Below are 13,503 nucleotides of genomic sequence, written 5' to 3' on the forward strand. Positions count from 1 at the left end.
TTTCTGTTTAGCTTTTGTCAGGGTGGCCTGCTTATTGGTTAGAAGTAGGTCCTGAAGTCACTATGCCTGTGTGATGCTCGACATATAATTTTGGATAGAGTAGTGTTTGTAGTATGAAAGGGGGTGCCCTTACATTTGGTACAGAAATGTTTAAAACTGTAACATCCTGTTGGTAGTTTTTTCCTTTAATGAGTATGTAGCTTCCTCCCTTATATCTTCTAATTAGTTTTTGTTGGAAGTATATTTGTCAGATATCAAATAGTTAGCCTGCTTGCTTCTTGTCCTCATTCCCTTGAGTACATTTCTCTATTCTTTAACTCTAAGATGGTAACTGTCCTTGATGGAGAAGTGTGCTTCTTCCAGGGAGCAGGATCCTGCTTTTCAATCCAATCTCTTATTCTGTATCTTTTTATTAAGAAATTAAAAATATTAACAGTTATTATTGAGTATTTATGAATTTCTGTTGTTTTTGTGTTCCTGACTCACTTTTTAATCATCTTTTGCCTACCTATTTTGGGATTATTTACTCATTGTGCCTTCTTTTGGTCTATAATTAGTGCCGTGTGTAGAAATGAATTGGTGGACAGAAATTGTTGATATTTGTCCTTACTGTGAAATATTTTTTCTTTAATCTTTCATTATGTTTGATAGTTTTACTAGGTAGACTGGGCTGACATCTGATTTTCTTAGAGCATGCAGACTATTTATCCAGGTCATTCTGACTTTCTGCATGTCTGCACAAAAACTCTTGGAAAGATTTCATATTAATAAGCAAATGATACACATGAACACTTTAGAAAAACAAGCAGAAGCAATACCCCAAAAGTACAGACAGAAAGAAATAGTCAAACACAGAGATCAAACTAATAAGATAGAAATAAACAAAAAAAGCAATACGCTAAAACTCAGTGAAATTAAGAACTATTTCATTTAAAAAATCAACAGTCCTGACAGACTTTTAGACAAATTAGCCAGAAAAGAAAGAGAATCAAAATTAGGAAAATTAGAGATGTGAAAGAGAGCCATTACAACAGACACTGAGGAAATTCAGAGAATCATAAAGATATAGTTTAAAAATCTTTATTACACTAAACTGGAAAACATAAAAAAATGCATGAATTTCTTTTTTTTTCATTTCATGTATATATATATATATATATATTTTCATCTTTATTAACTTGGGTAATTTACAGTTCAACTGTTATTCCCTTTCCCGGTTTATGGGCCAACATCCCCCAACCCCTCGCCCTCCCCTTCTTTATGGTTGTTCCCCTCCCCATCCTCTCCAATTACCGCAATCCCCCCTACCATCCAGTTCACTAGATGTTCAATCTTGGCAGGAACAAGAGCTTCCCCTTCCACTGGTGCTCTTACTAGGCTATTCATTTCTACCTATGAGGTTGGAGCCCAAGGTCAGTCCATGAATTGTCTTTAAGTACTGACTTAGTCCCTGTAAGCTCTGGTTGGTTGGTATTGTTTTTCATATGGGGTCTCAAGCACCTTCAAGCTCTTTCAGTCCTTTCTACGATTCCTTCAACGGTGGTCCCGTTCTCAGTTCAGTGGTTTAAGATTGCATTTGCCTATGTATTTGGTGCATTCTGGCTGTCTCTCGGGAGAGATCTACATCCAGTTCCTGTCCGCCTACACTTCTTTGCTTCATCCATCTTATCTAGTTTGGGGGCTGTATATGTATAGGCCACATGTAGGGTAGGCTCTGAACGGATGTTCCTTCTGCGTCTGTTCTAAACTTTGCCTCTCTATTCCATGCCAAGGGTATTCTTGTTCCCCTTTTAAAGAAAGAGTGAAGAATTCTGATTTTGGTCATCCTTCTTGAGATTCATATGTTCTGTGCATCTAGGGTAATTCGAGCATTTGGGCTAATATCCACTTATCAATGAGTGCATACCATGTGTGTTTTTCTGTTGGCGAGGATGTGGATAAAGAGGAACACTCCTCCATTGTTGGTGGGATTGCAGACTAGTACAAACATTCTGGAAATCAGTCTGGAGGTTCCTCAGAAAATTGGACATTGAACTGCCTGAGGATCCAGCTATACCTCTCTTGGGCATATATCCAAAAGATGCCCCAACATATAAAAAAGACACGTGCTCCATTATGTTCATAGCAGCCTTATTTATAATAGCCAGAAGTTGGAAAGAACCCAGATGCCCTTCAACAGTGGAATGGATACAGAAAATGGGGTTCTACTACACAATGGAATATTACCCAGCTATCAAAAACAATGACTTTATGAAATCATAGGCAAATGGTTGGAATTGGAAAATATCATCCTGAGTGAGCTAACCCAATCACAGAAAAACACACATGGTATGCACTCATTGATAAATGGCCCATACGTATACAGCCACCCAATTAGACAAGATGGAGGAAGCAAAGAAGTGCAGGCAGACAGGAGCCAGATGTAGATCTCTCCTGAGAGACACAGCCAGAATACAGCAAATACAGAGGCGAATGCCAGCAGCAAACCACTGAACTGAGAACAGGACCCCCGTTGAAGGAATCAGAGAAAGAACTGGAAAGCTTGAAAGCCCTGGGTCCTGCTAAGACTGAACACCCAGTTAACGTGATTGTTGGGGGGAGGGTGGCAATTGGGGGAGGATGAGGGGGGGAGCAGCTAGCGGGATGTTGGCCCGTAAACCAGGACAGGGAATAACACTCGAAATGTAAATAAGAAATACTCAAGTTAATAAATAAATAAAAAAAAGTTGGAATCTGAATGTCTTCATCCCACCCCTTATATTGTTTGACACCATGCAAAAGGTCAACAGAACAACACAGATAATGCACATTTTTATTTAGTAACAGTTCATGCTTATATATTATGGATTACAAATAATTTAACTTAACATTATCCTAAAATGCAAATATCCTTCACTCTTATATCTACATAAATTTCTTAGTAAATCACTACAACAGAAACAGATTTTTGGTCAGTCATGTGATTCCTAAGCACTTGGTTACCAGTATACTATGGAAAATTACCACTCTCCTTGTGTTAGCTGAGATCTTGGGATCTGGGGAGAGGTACCACCAGATTGTAGTTTTATTTGAAAGTACTACCTCAGGCAATTACAAGAAGTTGGGCAGGATTCTAGAAGGGTCAAGCTTCCTAGCCAATTTGGTGTGTGGTCTATTATCCTGAGGTGGTGTTGTTTCAGGGTTCCACCAGTGTGCCCAGGGCAGGGATGGCAGAAATGGCTGTTCAGGGTACTCGGAGTGGGTGTGGTCCTGTGAAAGGCATGGGGCTGCAGGCCTGAATATGACTGTGCCCTAAGCTGAGCAGTGAGTTGAGTAAAGTTGAGTTTCTAGACCTCTGACCACTTCTGACCGTGTGGAAGTCCCATGCTGCTGTCCAGTGTTGCTGAGCCTTGGATCCTTCTAGAAATTTTTCTCCAATTGCTGTGGAGCTTAGGAAGGTGTATACCTTGTTTGAACACACTCCAAGGCCTGATATGTGTTCCATAAAGCCTGAAACTGTAGACAGCGCTGGCAGGAACATTGATGAAGAAATCCCAGAGGGAGCCTTCACTCAGACAGACTGATGGACAAATACTAGGATTGTGGTAGAGTGCGATATGGCTTTTCCTTTAGAATTTATTGTTGATATATTCTGCATGTGATGTTTTCAGCATGTTTGTTGTGTTGATGTATAGATAATTCTACCTGCTCCTGTCCATTAAGAAACCCAGCACCATCAGTAGCTACAGAAGGACAGTATACTCTTGCTTCTTCATTGTTCCTTCCCCTGTAAACCAATGATAAGCCCCTCAAGACACAACAATCCCTCTGGTACTGGAAAGCTTTGGTAAAGGATAAGAAGTCCAGGGAAATGTCCTTTATGGTTGTTTTGTTCCATTGACAGTTCCTATTGTGCAGTGTCTAAGCTGTCCTCCGGCTCATTATTAAGGTTAAGGTCATTTTGAACTCTCGATCCTTCTTCCTCTGCAACTTATGTCTTGACATGGCAGGCTTGCCCAAACCACATCTGGACAATGTGCTGATTTGTTTTATGCTTTGAATGTTTGTTTGTGACAGATACCTTTGTTGTTTCTGTTCTTTGTTGAATGTGGTATTTATGAAAGGCTGGCTTCAGAGACTGGAATAGAAAGGATACCATCAACTTCTATCCTCTGACAGGAATTAGAGAGCAGGACCTGTAGCTCAGTGGTAGAGTATTTGACACAGGATGTCCTAGGTTCAATCCCCAACTCTGCCAAAATGGAAAGGAGGATAGAGGACTATCACAGTTTCTTTTCTAAATGTTTAGAAGAATTTACCATTCATCCTTTATAGTATTCAAAGCCAGACATCTTATTACTCTGGAGGTAGAGGAAAGTGAATGTCCATGAGTTTTAGAGCATCCTGTTATAAGGGTGCACTTATAAGGGTAAACCGGCTCACAAGGTAAAGGGGCTTGACATGCACCTTCATGGTCTGAGTTCAATCCTCAGGAATTCACATGGTTGGAAGAGAGACCTGCTTCCCACAAATTATCCTCTGACCTCCACAGGCACATAGTAGCAAATGCAGTGTGGTGTGTGTGTATGTATATGTGTGTACGTGTGTGAGAGTGAGTGAGTGATTTTTTAAATAACAAAGTCAAGGAGGCTTACACTTGAAGAATGGCACCCAAGGTTGACATTTCTTGCTTTCACATTTATACACTTGTGAAAAATCTTCATAAACATTAATAGGCACCACTCCACATACATACATATGATGTATACAAGAAAGTAACATCTCAAAGCACTGCTTTACATCAGTACTGGAATTCAGGGCACTTGAGCACAGTGTAACATTTCAACAAAGTACAGCTATGCCTTTTTCCAGTTGACCATTAACATGAATTCCTGAGAATGTCTGTGACTGAAATCCACAGGTTAAATAAAAAGTCATGAGTTAATTCATTTCTCTAAGAGCAAAGAAACCCTTGCAAGAAATAACACAAAGAAACTGCAGGAAGTGACAGTTCAAACAGTGTAAATATTTATATATTTTCGGTTCCAGAGAGAAATTCTATAGGAAACTTGGATATGTCAAATTATAAAGACACAATTTATAAGGGGTAATAAGTAGCTAATGTTGTTAATTACAAAGAAGTCACATAAAAGATAGAAAAAAGACAAATAACCCAAGAGGAAAATGTGAATTCTTGTGGTCAAGGCCTTTACAGACATTGAATCTTTTAGTTACCTTTAAGGGAGGTCCTGCTGCTGAATGTCAGGCAGTGAGGGTTGGCAGAAGGGACTGGAAACAATCGCGAGTGTCTCGCTTCTATGATTTACAGGCTGTATAGTGTCAGGAAAAATTCATGGTCCCATACATATTATTTCTCTAAATCCTAGGTCTACAGATGTTTCCAAACATGCCAAGTCTCTAAGTGGGAAGAGATGGTGCTAACTCAGGAATTCATTAGTGTAAACCATGATCTATCTTTCTTGAAGTGTCGATGTCTAAATCCTGCCACCTTGCATTGTGCTTTGACCTGGAGCACCCTGTTGGTTGATAGGAAATGAACCATTAATGACTTGCCTGGTGCGTATTTGCATGTTTGCCTAGTTGGGGGTGTTAAGAGAATCATCATTTAGCAGAGATTTGGTTTTGTCACTAAGGCCCCAATGAACTTTTTTTTTATGTTTAACTTATAGAACCTCATGAGTACAATTCCTAAGATACTTTCAGTATCATAGCACTCACATGTGTCTTTGTGTGTGTTTTTGTATGTGTGTGACTGCTATGTTTCTGTGTGTATGTTTTTGGTCTTTGCTATTTTGTGGACTCTTCTTTTTCGCACTTTTTATCCCCTTCTCTCTGGTTTCACCTCATAACATTAGATAAGGCAACAGGGTTATAGAGGGTAGAGAGATAGAGATGCCTGAATTTTTCTTTTGTTTCTTCTTTGATCACAACTACTTACAAATTATAAACAACCCCCATTAAGGACCAACAGTACCAACACCCTCTCCAGCCCTCACATTTATGTACCCTATGAAAAGTTCCTGGAAATTCAAATGTCATACAATCACATAAACCATCTGAAGTTGGTGAACCATACTTAAGCTAGAGTATGAGCCAAATCATGGTCAGCAGCCACAGAAGTCTGAAGTATCCCAGTATCCCTACACCTAATTTTAAGATGAAAGCTCATTCTTACAATATGTCTGGGTGTTTTCCCCCTAAAACACAAAATTTGCAAATTCTTAACAATGCCACCCTATTTGATTTTGGTACCAATCAGGAGCCCCACTGTTCCCTGACCAAAATGTATACACATGGCCACATCTAGGTAGAACATATGCTTTGCTCACAGATTTGAATTATGAGCAAACTAAATTGCAACCCACTCAACTTATGAGAGATACTTTGGCGATGACCACTTGGGAACTTTTTTTTATGGGTCCCCACATTTGCCTTGTTCTCTGTCCTTGTTATTTTTCTCTCAGTTCTGTGAGCAATTCTGTACCCGTACTAGTTTCTGTTGTACTGGAATAAGGTGATCCATGTTGTGCTTGCTACCATAGAAACAAATGAACACACACACACACACACACACACACACACACACACACACACACACTGAATCTTTAAACTGCATTTTAGTCAGACATCCAGCATTCTTCTCTCTGTGTAGTGAATGATTCACACATACACAAGGCTGTTGCATTGCTCTTGAGTCTCCATCTGTGTTACACCTAGGTTAAAGGTTAACTTAGAACAGTTAGCAGTGTAACCTGCTGGGCTACTTACAGTGTGCACATTCAGCTTCCTTTCTACTCGATGAAATACGGATGTGCCTCACTAACATAGAACCAAAAAGTGTCCCTCAGTATTCCCATCAGTGGTATTTATTATTAAAGAACTCTAATAATTAATCACTCACCTCCATGGACCTATATGACATATGTTAAAACTACACAAATGCAAAACTCAAAAGGGCATGGTTAAATACAATCTTAATAACCTTTGCAAGACAGTCAACATAGCACACATGTGTATTGTACACATCCACATCACTTTATAACACACACACACACATGCACACACACCATACACACACACACACACACACACACACACACACACACACACACTCAAAGACTCAAAGAGAGAAAGAGATAGAGCAAATACTACCTTTTAAAAGTAGAATTCCTTAAAACGATACATTATCCACATAATATTCTAAAGTGATGGTACCATATTTCTGCTTGAGATATCATTTGAGGATTATTCAGTACCTACCACTGGAAGAAAAAAGGTCTGAAACTTTGATTCATTCTTCGCAGGTAGAGGTACTAAGGGCCCAGAACTAATTAAAGTCCATATACATATGCATTCTTTTCTGTTCATCTTTTGTTTGAAATGTGTGAGTGCCTGCCTGTATGTTTGTTTGTACACCTCCTGGAATTGGATTTATAGTTGTGATTTATCATGTAGGTGCAGGAATTGAATGAACTTGTGTCTTTGCAAGAGGAACACATGCTCTTAACCACTGAGTTATTTCTCTAGCAGTCACAGTCTTGAGAAATCATAAACACTTGCTATGAAATAGACTGAGTGACTTTCAAGCACATACTTTAAAAAAGTGAAGTGAACTCTTCTCATCGGCTCCTCTGAGGAGAGGAACTCCATGATGGGAGGCAAGCTGAGCAAGAAGGGTTACAATGTGAATGAGGAGAAGGCCAAGGACAAAGACAAGAAGGCTAAAGGCTCGGGCACCGAGGAGGAGGGGACCCCAAAGGAGAGAGAACCCCAGAAGGCCGCCCACACCACTGAGGTCAAGGAGAGCGCAGAGAAGCCCAAGGACACTCCAGATGGGGAGGCATGGGCTGAGGAAAAGGAGGCCGACCAACAGGCGGCCGGTAAGGAGGAGGCGCCCAAGGCCCAGCCCAAGAAGAGCGAGGGCGCCACGGAGGAGCAGCCCGAGCCCCGGCCAGTGCCTGAGCAGGAGGCGGCCTGGCCCGGGCCCGCGATGGGCGGCGAGGCCCCCAAGGCCGGCGAGGCGAGCGCCGAGCGCCTAGGGCACCCGCGCGCCGGATCGCGCGCCCCAGGAGGGGGGCGAGGCCAAAAAGACTGAGGCACGCGCCTCTGGCCGCGAGGCGAAAAGCGACGCGGCCCAGGCGGCTTCAGATTCTAAACCTAGCAGTGCGGAGCCGGCGCCCTGGTCCACAGAGATGCTCGCGGCCTCTGAGGCGCCCAGTTCCGTGGCCAGGCCCCCCAGGCACCGGTCTCCAGCTCCGAACAAAGCGTGGCCGTCAGAGGTCACTCGCAAAGGACCGGTCTCAAGCTCTCTCTGTCTCTGTATCCTATACTAACTTGTTTCAAATTGGAAGTGAGGCTATGTATTGCCCAAGGGATTAAAAAATAAAAAAAAAAAAGAAAAGAAAAGAAAAGAAAAAAATAGGAGGATGTGTCCCATCCGGGGAGGGAGGGAGCGGGGAGCATCCAAATAGTATTTTTGTGGGGAAATATCTAATATACCTTCAGTCACCTTGACCAGTCAGTCCTGGATTTTACAGACCATTGTCTGAAAGTACATCATCTGTACCTGAACCGCTATCCCCTAGGCTCCATCCTTTAAAAACCCCAGCATCCCTCCTGTGATACAGCTGGGGAGGAGGGTGTTTGATTTTGCCCACAGGGCCAGTGCCAAGGCAATCAGATCTTTATGAAAGCAGTATTTTCTGTTTCTTTTTTAATCTACAGCCTTTTCTTATTTTTTTTTTTAACGTTTGTGGATGAATGCCAACTTTCAGACAGAGACCACTTAGCTTGTCCACACTGTATCTCAATGCCAGCCCTCCACTCTTCCGCTCCAGATAGTTTTGGGAGTGACAAACATTCTCTCACCTTACTTAGCCTACCTAGATTTCTCATGACGAGTTAATGCATGTCCGTGGTTGGATGCACCTGTACTTCTGTTTATTGGTCAGTGGAAATGAAAAATAAAAAGTCTGCATTCATTGCAGCTCCAGTTTTCTTCCATCTATGTCTCAGACCCCAACACACCAGCCATTGGAAAATGGAAAATAAATAAATAAATAAATAAATAAATAAATAAATAAATAAATAAATGTACAATGGATGCATTGAAATTATATGTAAGAGTATAAATGGCATGAAAGTAATAAAGCTAAGCAATTAAAAATTAAAAAAAAAAGTGAAGTGAAACATACAAACTGGTGGTTTGAATATGCTTGGCCGAGGAATGGCACTATTAGGCAGTGTGGCTTGGAGGAAGTTTGTCACTATGGGGGTGGGTTTTGAGAGACTGTTCTCTTACCTGCCTGGAATTCAGTCTTCTAGAAGCTTTCAGAAGGCTGTAGAACTCTCAGATCCTCCAGTGTCAAGACTGCCTAGATGCTGGCATGCTCCTGTCTTGATGATAAGGGACTGAAACTCTGAATCTGTAAACCAGCCACAATTAAATGTTGTCCCTATAAGAGTTGTTTTGGTTATGATGTCTGTTTACAGAAGTAAAACCTTAGCTAAGACACAAACAGAAGGGAACAGGTTGCATATGGACATACCTCAAAGGAGAAGTGAGACCAAAACTTCACAAGTATAAATTGAAGATCCTTGGCAAAAAGACAAAACATGTTTAATGGAAGGATTCAGATTCATGAAAATTAAAGATATGCTTCTCTCTAGGCAGAATAATGTGGCAAGAGAAGGAAATTAAAGAAAGCGGTACAAATAGAAAAAGAAGTTAAATTATCTCAATTTGCAGATGATGTGATATTACATTTAAGTGATCCCAAAATGCTACTAGAAAACGTCTAGACAATTTCAGCAAAATGGCAGGACACCACGTCAACTTACAAAATCAGGAGCCTTTCTATACAACACCAACAAATACACCAAGAGATCACGAATATATTCACATTTACAATAGCATCTACAATATAAACTTCAAATACCTAATGAAAGAAATAAGAAAGAAGCTAGAAAGTGAAAAGGTTTAAAATATTTATGCACTGGTAGAATTAATATAGTGAGACTGTCATCCTACCAAAAGTGATTTAAAGCTCAGTGCAATGTTAAAATAAATACCCCCCAAAATTAGTCAAAGAAATAGAAAAATTCTAAAAAATCATACGGAAATAAAAATAACATCAGAAACCAAAGTAATTCTGAGAAAATAGTGGGGAAATTACTAATAAAAAGTTAAAGACAAGTCTTGCACCCAAATCCTATTGGGAAGAGAGCTGCACTTTCAGAAGTACAGACAATCCTGAGAACTCAGGGGAGACTGCCACTTCTGCTCACATTCCTGGCCCAAGAGGACCCTGCCTAGTGCCCTCTGGATACTGGAATATAGGAGCAGTCAATGGCAGGAACCTTCTGGTTTCTGCCTGCACCCAGAAGTGAACTGAACTGGTACCACAGCTCCCTGCACCCAGATCCCATGGAGCAGAGAGCTGGACTCTCAGAAGTGCAGATAATCCTGAGAGCTCAGAGGAAACAACTACTTCTGCCCACATTCCCAATCCCATAAGAACCTGCCTAATGCCCTCTGTGCCCTCTGGACACAGGGACCTAGGAGTAGTCAGAGGCAGAACCCTTCTGGTTTCTGCCTGCCCTGAGAGCCAAAAGCCAGTCAGCAGGAGCACCTACACATTTGAGAACAGACAGAAGACCTACTCTTCTGCTCCAAGCGACCCACCTGGTAGCCTTAGGACACACAAAGTCAGGAGTAGCTCTCTGTTCCCAGATCTGGCTGAAAGAAAACAGGTCTACAGGAGTACTGACACACAGGCTAAAAGGAAGGTCAAGTCACTGTCAGAGACAGAAAGACAAGCTAACACCAGAGAAAACCTGATGGCAAGAGACAAGCACAGGAACCTAAGCAACAGAAACCAAGACTAGTTGGCATCATCATAAACCAGTTCTCCCACCAAAACAAGATTTAGATTCAAAATCACATCTCAGGATGATGATAGAGGACTTTGAGAAGGACATAACTTCCTTAAAGAAATACGGGCCAACACGGTTGAACAAATAGAAGCCCTTAAAGAGGAAACAGAAAATCCCTTAAAGAATTATAGGAAAACACAACCAAACAGGTGAAGGAATTGAACATAACCATCCAGGTTTCAAAAATGGAAATAGAAACAAAAAAGAAAGCACAAAGGGAGACAACCCTGGAGATAGAAAGCCTAGGAAAGAGATGAGGAGTCACAGATGCAAGCATCACTAACATAATACAAGAGCTAGAAGAGAGAATCTCAGGGGCAGAAGATACTATAGAAAACAGCAACATAACCATCAAAGATAATGTAAAATGCAAAAAGCTCCTCTAAAACATCTAGGAAATCTGGGCACAATGAGAAGATCAAACCAAAGGATAATAGGTATAGAAGAGAGCAAAGATTCCTAACGTAAAGGGTCACTAAATTTCTTCAACAAAATTATTGAGGAAATCTTCCCTAACCTAAAGAAAGGGATGACCATAAACATACAAGAAGCCTATAGAACTCCAAATGGATTGGACCAAAAAGGAATTAACTCTTGTCACATAATAGTCAAAATACCAAATGAACAAAACAATGAAAATGTATTAAAAGCAGTATGGGAAAAAGGTCGAGTAACATAAAAAGGTGAACCTATCAGAAATACAGCAGACTTCTCACCAGATTCTATGAATGCCAGAAGGTCCTGGGCAGATGTCATACAGACCCTAAGAGAACAGAAATGCCAGCCCAGGCTACTATATCCAGCAAAACTCTCAACTAACATAAATAGAGAAACCAAGATATTCAATGAGAAAACCAAATTTACACAATATCTTTCTACAAATCCAGCTCTACGAAGGATAATAGATGGAAAACTCAAATACAAGGAGGGAAACTACTCCACAGAAAAAAGCAAGAAAGTAATCTCCTTGCAATAAAACCAAAAGAAGAGAGACACACAAACAGAATTCCAGTTTTAAATATGAAAAGAACAGGAAGCAACAATCACTAGTCCTTAATATATCTCAACATCAATGGACTCAATTCCCCCCGAAAAAAGACATAGACTAACAGACTGGATATGTAAAGAGGACCCAGCACTTTGCTGCTGCAGGAAACACACCTCAGAGACAAAGACAGACACTACCTCAGGGTAAATGGCTGGAAAACAAATTTCCAAGCAAATGGCTGGAAGAAACAAGCTAGAGTTGCCATTCTAATATGAAATAAAATTGACTTTCAACCAAATGTCATCAAAAAAGATAAGGAAGGATATTTCATATTCATCAAAGGAATAATCCACCAAGATGAACTCTCAATCCTAAATATCTATGCTCCAAATGCAAGGGCATCTACATTCATAAAAGAAACCTTATTAAAGCTCAAATTACATATTGTATCTCACAAAATAATAGTAGGAGATTTCAACACCCCATTCTCATCAATGGATAGATCATGGAAACAGAAACTAAACAGAGACATAGAGAAACTAACAGAAGTTATGAACCAAATGGATTTGACAGATATTTTAGAACATTTCATCGTAAAACAAATGGATATACCCCTTTCTCAACACCTCATGGTACATTCTACAAAATTGATCATATAATCAGTCACAAAGCAGGCCTCAACAGATAAAAGAGGATTGAAATAATCTGACATATCCTGTCAGATGACCACGTGGTAAGGCTGGTCTTCAATAAAACAAAAGTGACAGAGAGCCCACATATACATGGAAGTTGAACAATGCTTTATACTGTGATAACTTGGTCAAGGAAGAAATAAAGAAAGAAATTAAAGACTTTTTAGAATTTAATGAAAATAAAGAAACAACATACCCAAACTTATGGGACACAATGAAAGCAGTGCTAAGCGGAAAACTCATAGTTCTGAGTGCCTCCAAAAAGAAACAGGACATAACATACATTAGCAGCTTGGCAGCATGCCTAAAAGCTCTAGAACAAAAAGAAGCAAATACACCCAGGAGGAGTAGAAGGCAGGGAATAATCAGACTCAGGGCTGAAATCAACCAAGTAGGAACAAAAAAGGAGTATAAAATGCATCAACAAAACCAGAAGATGGTTCTTTGAGAAAATTAACAAGATAGAGAAACCTTTAGCCAGACTAACCAGAGGCACAGAGAGCATATCCAAATTGACAAAATCAGAAATGAAAAGGAATTAACAAGGAATTCTGAGGAAATTAGAAAAATCATCACATCCTATTACAAAAGCCTATATTCAACAAAACTGGAAAATCTTGATGAAATGGAAAATTTTCTAGACAGATACCAGGTACCAAAGGAAGTCAGGATCAGATAAACCATCTAAACTGGCCCATAACTCCCAAGAAATAGAAGCAGTTATTAAAAGTCCCTCAAATAAAAAGAGCCCAGGACCAGATGGGTTTAGTGCAGAATTCTATCAGACTTTCATAGAAGAAAATACTGTCAAACTATTTCACAAAATACAAACTAAAGGAATACTACCCAATTCTTTCTATGAAGCCACAATTATGCTTATACCTAAAC

The 13,503-nt window shown here is 40.2% G+C and overlaps 1 pseudogene; it reads left to right on the top strand.

Annotated features, from left to right (window-relative positions):
- The first annotated feature begins 7,566 nt into the window (after positions 1-7,566).
- Positions 7,567-8,333, top strand: LOC148003348 (brain acid soluble protein 1-like; annotated as a pseudogene).
- Positions 8,334-13,503: the final 5,170 nt, after the last annotated feature.

This window comes from Rattus norvegicus, chromosome 9, assembly GCF_021556685.1.
Source record: "Rattus norvegicus strain SHRSP/BbbUtx chromosome 9, alternate assembly SHRSP_T2T, whole genome shotgun sequence".
Taxonomy (NCBI): domain Eukaryota; kingdom Metazoa; phylum Chordata; class Mammalia; order Rodentia; family Muridae; genus Rattus; species Rattus norvegicus.